The sequence below is a fragment of the Rhagoletis zephyria genome, unplaced genomic scaffold, assembly GCF_001687245.7.
Source record: "Rhagoletis zephyria isolate East Lansing unplaced genomic scaffold, Rhagoletis_zephyria_1.1 Rzeph_scaffold_00001, whole genome shotgun sequence".
In the NCBI taxonomy this organism is placed as follows: domain Eukaryota; kingdom Metazoa; phylum Arthropoda; class Insecta; order Diptera; family Tephritidae; genus Rhagoletis; species Rhagoletis zephyria.
In genome coordinates, this window is record NW_016157085.1 from 38,555 (window position 1) to 44,321 (window position 5,767).

The 5,767-nt window shown below is 35.8% G+C and overlaps 1 long non-coding RNA gene across 1 annotated transcript; it reads right to left on the bottom strand.

Annotated features, from left to right (window-relative positions):
- Positions 1-2,934: 2,934 nt before the first annotated feature.
- LOC108353834 (uncharacterized) lies at positions 2,935-5,355 on the bottom strand. The gene is made up of 2 exons (XR_001846632.1): positions 5,313-5,355; positions 2,935-5,252 (listed from the first exon to the last, which is right to left on the bottom strand). It is a non-coding gene; the product is annotated as an uncharacterized LOC108353834 (long non-coding RNA).
- Positions 5,356-5,767: the final 412 nt, after the last annotated feature.

A 5,767-nucleotide genomic window follows, 5' to 3' on the forward strand; every position in this document is an offset into this window, starting at 1 on the left:
CGACTTTCAAAGGGCGTTTTATACGCTATATATGCTCATCATACAGTATAGAAAGGTCAAGCGAAAGGAATACCCTCTCTGCTATGAAACGACCAGGAGGAAAAGGCATGGGCTTTACTTCCAATTTCCAGTTGGCGTTAGTTGTCACAGAAAATTTGGAAAATTTTTGGAAGATTGAATACATGAGTAAATATTGGAAACGAAAACTTAAGGGGAAGATATCAAGCCGAGCTCGAAAATGTCTTGAGGTGAGAACCAAGCGACATTCCCCGGAAAGCATTCGACTCTAAGCCACAAGTAAGCCGCCGAGGAGGTCAACCAGCACAAGCATGCAAGAGAAAGCTATAAGACCGTTTATCAGGGTCGTTAAAGAAAGACATCCTCTGTCTAAAGGTGGTTAAAATGTCATAGAATAATAAAACTTTTACCTTTTACTCTTACTTGAACCAATTTTGAATAAGAGGGGATGAGATTTTCCCTGCTAAAAAGAATGTCCAATGTTTGTTTTATTCGACAGAGAATAACGAGAGCGTAACATCGCACGTTTAATAATATAAAGACATATTTCAAAATTTCAATTTTGTGGGAAAACGTTTGATCAATTCAAATAGTTGGTATACAAAAAGAAAGATGAAAAGATCCATATCTTCGCCATTTTTGGGAAGTTTAGTCATCTATTAGGCTAAACATATTCTCCTCATCAAGCTTATTAATTGCATGATGAAATCTCCAAAAGCTTAAATTTTGAATTACATCCCTATTATTAAAAACGGATGCATAAACAAAATTTCAGTACGGTTTGAAATTGAAAAGCGTATTGACTTGAATTTGTTTTCAAATCAGTTTTTTGTTAATGCGGTTTTGGTATATATTACTAAACGTGCGACATATTGATCCAAGTCATTCTTGTTTGATCGGCTTTATATATGTATATCCGATTAGTTTTATAAGGCTGGGATTTTAAAATGAAGCAAAACTTTACGCAAATCTCCTCTGATTGGCAGAGAAGATGCAGGCAGAGAATTTACGATAAAACTATTATTATGTTCCTAACAATAAATTCTCACGCCTAACGAACCTCTAGTATTAGTAAATATTCTTAGCAACAACAACTTTGCGAACCCATATTAGTTCTATACATACAATGCAATTGAATGAATGTTTTGATTTCATTATCTACATCTTAAATGACGAAAATAGCTATTCTTAAAAATAAACCCTAGTCTAAGCAACCGCTTGCAGTCAACTAAATCCCTGTTCAACAAGCATATTATTACATAGAAATATACTAAAGACGCACGTGGAGGCCAGTCAACTTGTAATTGACATTAATTATAGGGAACGTAGAATATTGAACCTACTAAGTTCATTGACAACTGGGGCGTATACACTTATTATTTCAATTACTTATCAAAGCTTAAAATATATTCGATTTAAGTATTGAAGTATTACAAATGGTATTTAATGCTTCACTAAGTTATGGTAGATAAGTATCAGCTGCTAGTTGTTAAATACTTGCGAGTGCTAGAGAAATGTGACTAACGTCAACACTTACACTTGAAAGTTTGAAATTTGCACATACCGATGTAGGTATGTAATAAAGAAATCATCGATAAAATCTTAGTCACAAAGTGATTAAGAAGTTAATGGATACAAATGGATCTCGTGTAAGCTTTTGTGGTTTGTAGTTCGCCTACGTTGTCGGAAAACGCAACAAAAATTAATGAACATTTAAAAGCAATACCATTAGGCGATGCAGCTAATTCATTCAATTAAAATCAAAACACACCAGGAACAGCAAGTCTTTCAGACAAGAAATACAACACTTTTAACTTTAAAGACTTGCTTTTCGGAGTTATTTTGTGGTAAAGGTAAAAAAAAACGCCGTAAAAATTCAATTTCAATTTATTTTGTAAGCATTTTTTAGGAGCAAAACAGAAAAGGCATAAATATTTACCACAAACGCTGGGCAGAAAAACCGCCCTGAAAGACACACATTGCAATGCTAAAAGGCTTATTACTCTCAGCTTACATTCGATGGAAGTTTTTTGTATTAAAAAAAAAAAAACAAAAAAAAACAGAAAGAAACGAATGACGACTAAAGTACGAATTAGCGGAGACGGCAATAATCACGAAGCAATTCGTACGAAAAATTAAGCATGTTGCCAAAGCTAAGCATTAGCAGCTGGCAAAAGCGAATTGGTAGACGTCAAAATTAAACAAAGACAACAAACTATATGCATAAAATTATAAGAAAAAATTCAAAGTGACGAACAATAAGCCAAAGAAGAAGCCATAAAGAGCAAAAATGACGAAGGAGAATAAGTATTAGCCGTAACATAACACGTATGAAATTAACTGCAAATCAAACACTATAGCACCAAAGTTTTGCAATGAACCCACTTAAGAAACATTGAAACTGTACAAGTAGAGGATGGAACAAGATTACAGCACAAAGAAGCTGTATTAAAATAAAGTGATTTTGTGAGAGATGAAAAGAACATTTAAACAGTGGGATACGCGGAAATTTCGAATTAATTTTTTCTTTTTATTTCTTAGATTTTTTTGATGAACCGGTGCGAATTACGACATCGCTGTTGAGCCTGAACATAGTCGTCAATGACCAATGAAAATTAATAAGTAGGTAGACTCTATTTAATAGGTACATATTTCCAGATCTCATTTGTTTAATAAAAATATTATATACATACATACATACCTAACCGGTATACACCAAATACTAATACTTAATAGAAATATGTGCATGAAAATACTTGCTCAATGTTTTAATATTTTTAAATGAGTTAAAAATTAATAAACCCCACCTTTTTTCACTAAAATGTTTGATGTAACGTTGCTAGCTGTTTTCTACGTTTGCACCAAAAAAAAAACTACCAATGCTTTCCACTAAATGTATAACTTTTTAATTTTTTATTTTTGCACTTTATAAGTATTATTACGAAAATTCTTCACTTTCTCCTCGTTTCGGTTTTATGCACTTTAAGTTTTTATAAAATCGACTTCTAGTAAATAGCTTTTAACTTCTATTTGGCGTATGAGTGGGGAGTTGCTTCTACCAACACTTTTTTTTAGCTACTTTACGTTATGTATTTTACGTTATGTTATTTTTTTCTTATTAAACTTACAATTTTACCTAATTATAGCTCCTATTTAGTACTTTAACTTCGATAGTTAGTTCTTTTATTGCTCTTCGAATTTCTTGTTTTACTCCACTTAAGTAGCTTTCGAAAAATCTCCCTTCAATGGTTTTTGTTTTCTTCACGCGTTTCCCATCTGCCACTTCGATTTGTTGCTGCTAGTTGATGTTGCCGTTGTTGTTTATTTTTTCATTGTCTGCTTTGATCGGTGTTTCATGGGTGTTGCAAAACGCTTTCTCTCTATTGCACGTTGCAAAAATTTTCACCTCGGTATCTGTTTTCTTCAATTTTTCACTGACTTTTATTGGCGGTTTTGTTTTGTTTGTAGCTTTCTTCGCGCACACGCATATGTAAATACATAAAACCGTATGTACATATGTATGTAAGTACGTAAAAACTCACTCACCTCACTTTCTATGTAGGTATATTTTCCATACACGCTAACACTTATATGGACTTTATTTCATTTTGACTTTTCTCCCGTTTTGTCGATAAGAAATAAATACTGCAAAAGCAACAACACAAAAACACTATTGATTTGAGGTTTCGCAAAAATTGTATCTATGAGATACTTTCAAAATGTGAACACGCTACTAAATATGTATTCGCATGCAGGTATAGCAGCAGGTAAGCAATAGGTTTAACTGGATTTCAGCTTCTATGCGTCGCGCCGTGATGAGGCAACCAATTGGGCAATAATTTTGTTTTTTGTACGAGTATTAGTTGCCCACAGCCATGAGTTGGCTGACTGGTGGCTGGTTAACTGGTTGGTTATTTGCTTGTTTTGCCACTTTGCGCTGGCAATTTCTATGCAAACACACGCACACATATGTAGGTAAGTTCATTTATACACTCGCACGCTCATAGATACACGCGCGTTCAATTGCACCTGTACACCGTTCGCTCGCGCAAACACACACGCATATCGTCGTCGTCGCTGCTACTGCTGCGAAAAAGCACACGCGTCGTAAATTTTTGCGAAAATTCGTCTACGTTGGGCGTTTGACCGCAAATATAATTTTGTAGATTTTTTCACTTTGCTTTCAATAATTTATTTTATTTTTTATTAGCGCAACGGAATATTACTGCTAAATGCAAACGAAACCTATTGAATGTGTAATTTTCGACTTTGATTTCGCGCACTGGCGTGCAAACAACTTTTAATAACAAAAATGCATATATTTTTCCTCCGATTTCTATTCAAGCACAATTGAAATACATACGTCTATACTACGTACCTATTCGATTGCTTGCAAATAAGTAATTCCGCGCACTCTCTCTCTCCCTTTCTCGCTTTAGCTCTCGCTATAGCAATGGCTATGTAGCTCTTTCCGCTTGCACTTCACCACCGCGGCACTTTGTGGGCACGCACTCGCTCATTCACTACACATATGCGCCATTGTTATTGCTACTTTGGCACACGTATTAATAGAAAATCGACTTTTCATTAAGTGGTTGTTGCTATTATTGGTTATTTTCATACGATGTTTTCGCGAACTGTGTAATAAATATACTCTGGCTTTAAAAACAAAATTAAATTTCATTAAATTACGTTTCCCGAACCGTATGTTAATCGCTTTGAATGTATCAGAAAACCCGTCTCGTTGTGTTTAGTATAGATATAACACTTCATTCGCGTTAGTAATTTAAATTATTTGTGGAGCAGCCGCACACTAAAAGAGTAACTTTTCGACTAAAATTTCAACACCGCATTTTTCGCACAGCTAACAACGAAGCTCATCGTTACTTACATTACTGCCGATGCTGCTGCTGCGACTGCGACTGAGGTACTCGTTGCTGTATGCACACTGCTGCCTTTGCTGCTGCTGCTGCTGCTGCTGGCGCTGCTACCAAACTGCCCACCTTGCTCCACACCCACTCCCCAAACACACAAACTGGCTCTGCTTACCCAACAACGGCCTTCGAAGCTGCGCTCACTCACTTGCTCGCTCACTTACTTGGGGCTTTGTCGTGTTGACGAGCGAATGTACCTATATACATATGTATATTTACGTACATACATACATCCATCTTTACGTTCGGAAGTTTGTTGATTCATGGATTTTTCTTTTGATGAGTCGCTGTGCGCTGCGCCTGCTTCTTATTTTATTTCTATTGTTTTCATTTATTTCTTCTTATGCTCCCAACACTTACAGTGCTCTCAGTATCCACTCAGTTTTGTTGATTTCTATGCGCTACGCGCAGCCATGATTACTGAAATGCAATCTTATTTTGCTCTAACCCTCTTCTTTGTGTTGCAGTTTTGACTCAAGCGCCATATGTTGACGGCAGCAACCCCCTCTCTTGGCCCCCCGCCCCTAAATGTTTGTTTATGCTCTCCGCTGGTGTTTCTCGTTATAAAATGCATTGTTCAGTTCGTATAACACTTTGGCGTGCTGCAACATTTGAACATGGTAAAAATATTTTCGCAACATGTTGCTAAAGAGAATGTGTATATGCAAAAATTTGTATACCGGAAATACTTGGAAATCCACACTAGCGGAATTTTTAAGACTCTGACATACATATGTACATGTAGACATGCGCGAGTACCTTTAACGGTATTCCCTCCACTTCCACTGTTTGTTGAGAAATTCACTTTCACATTG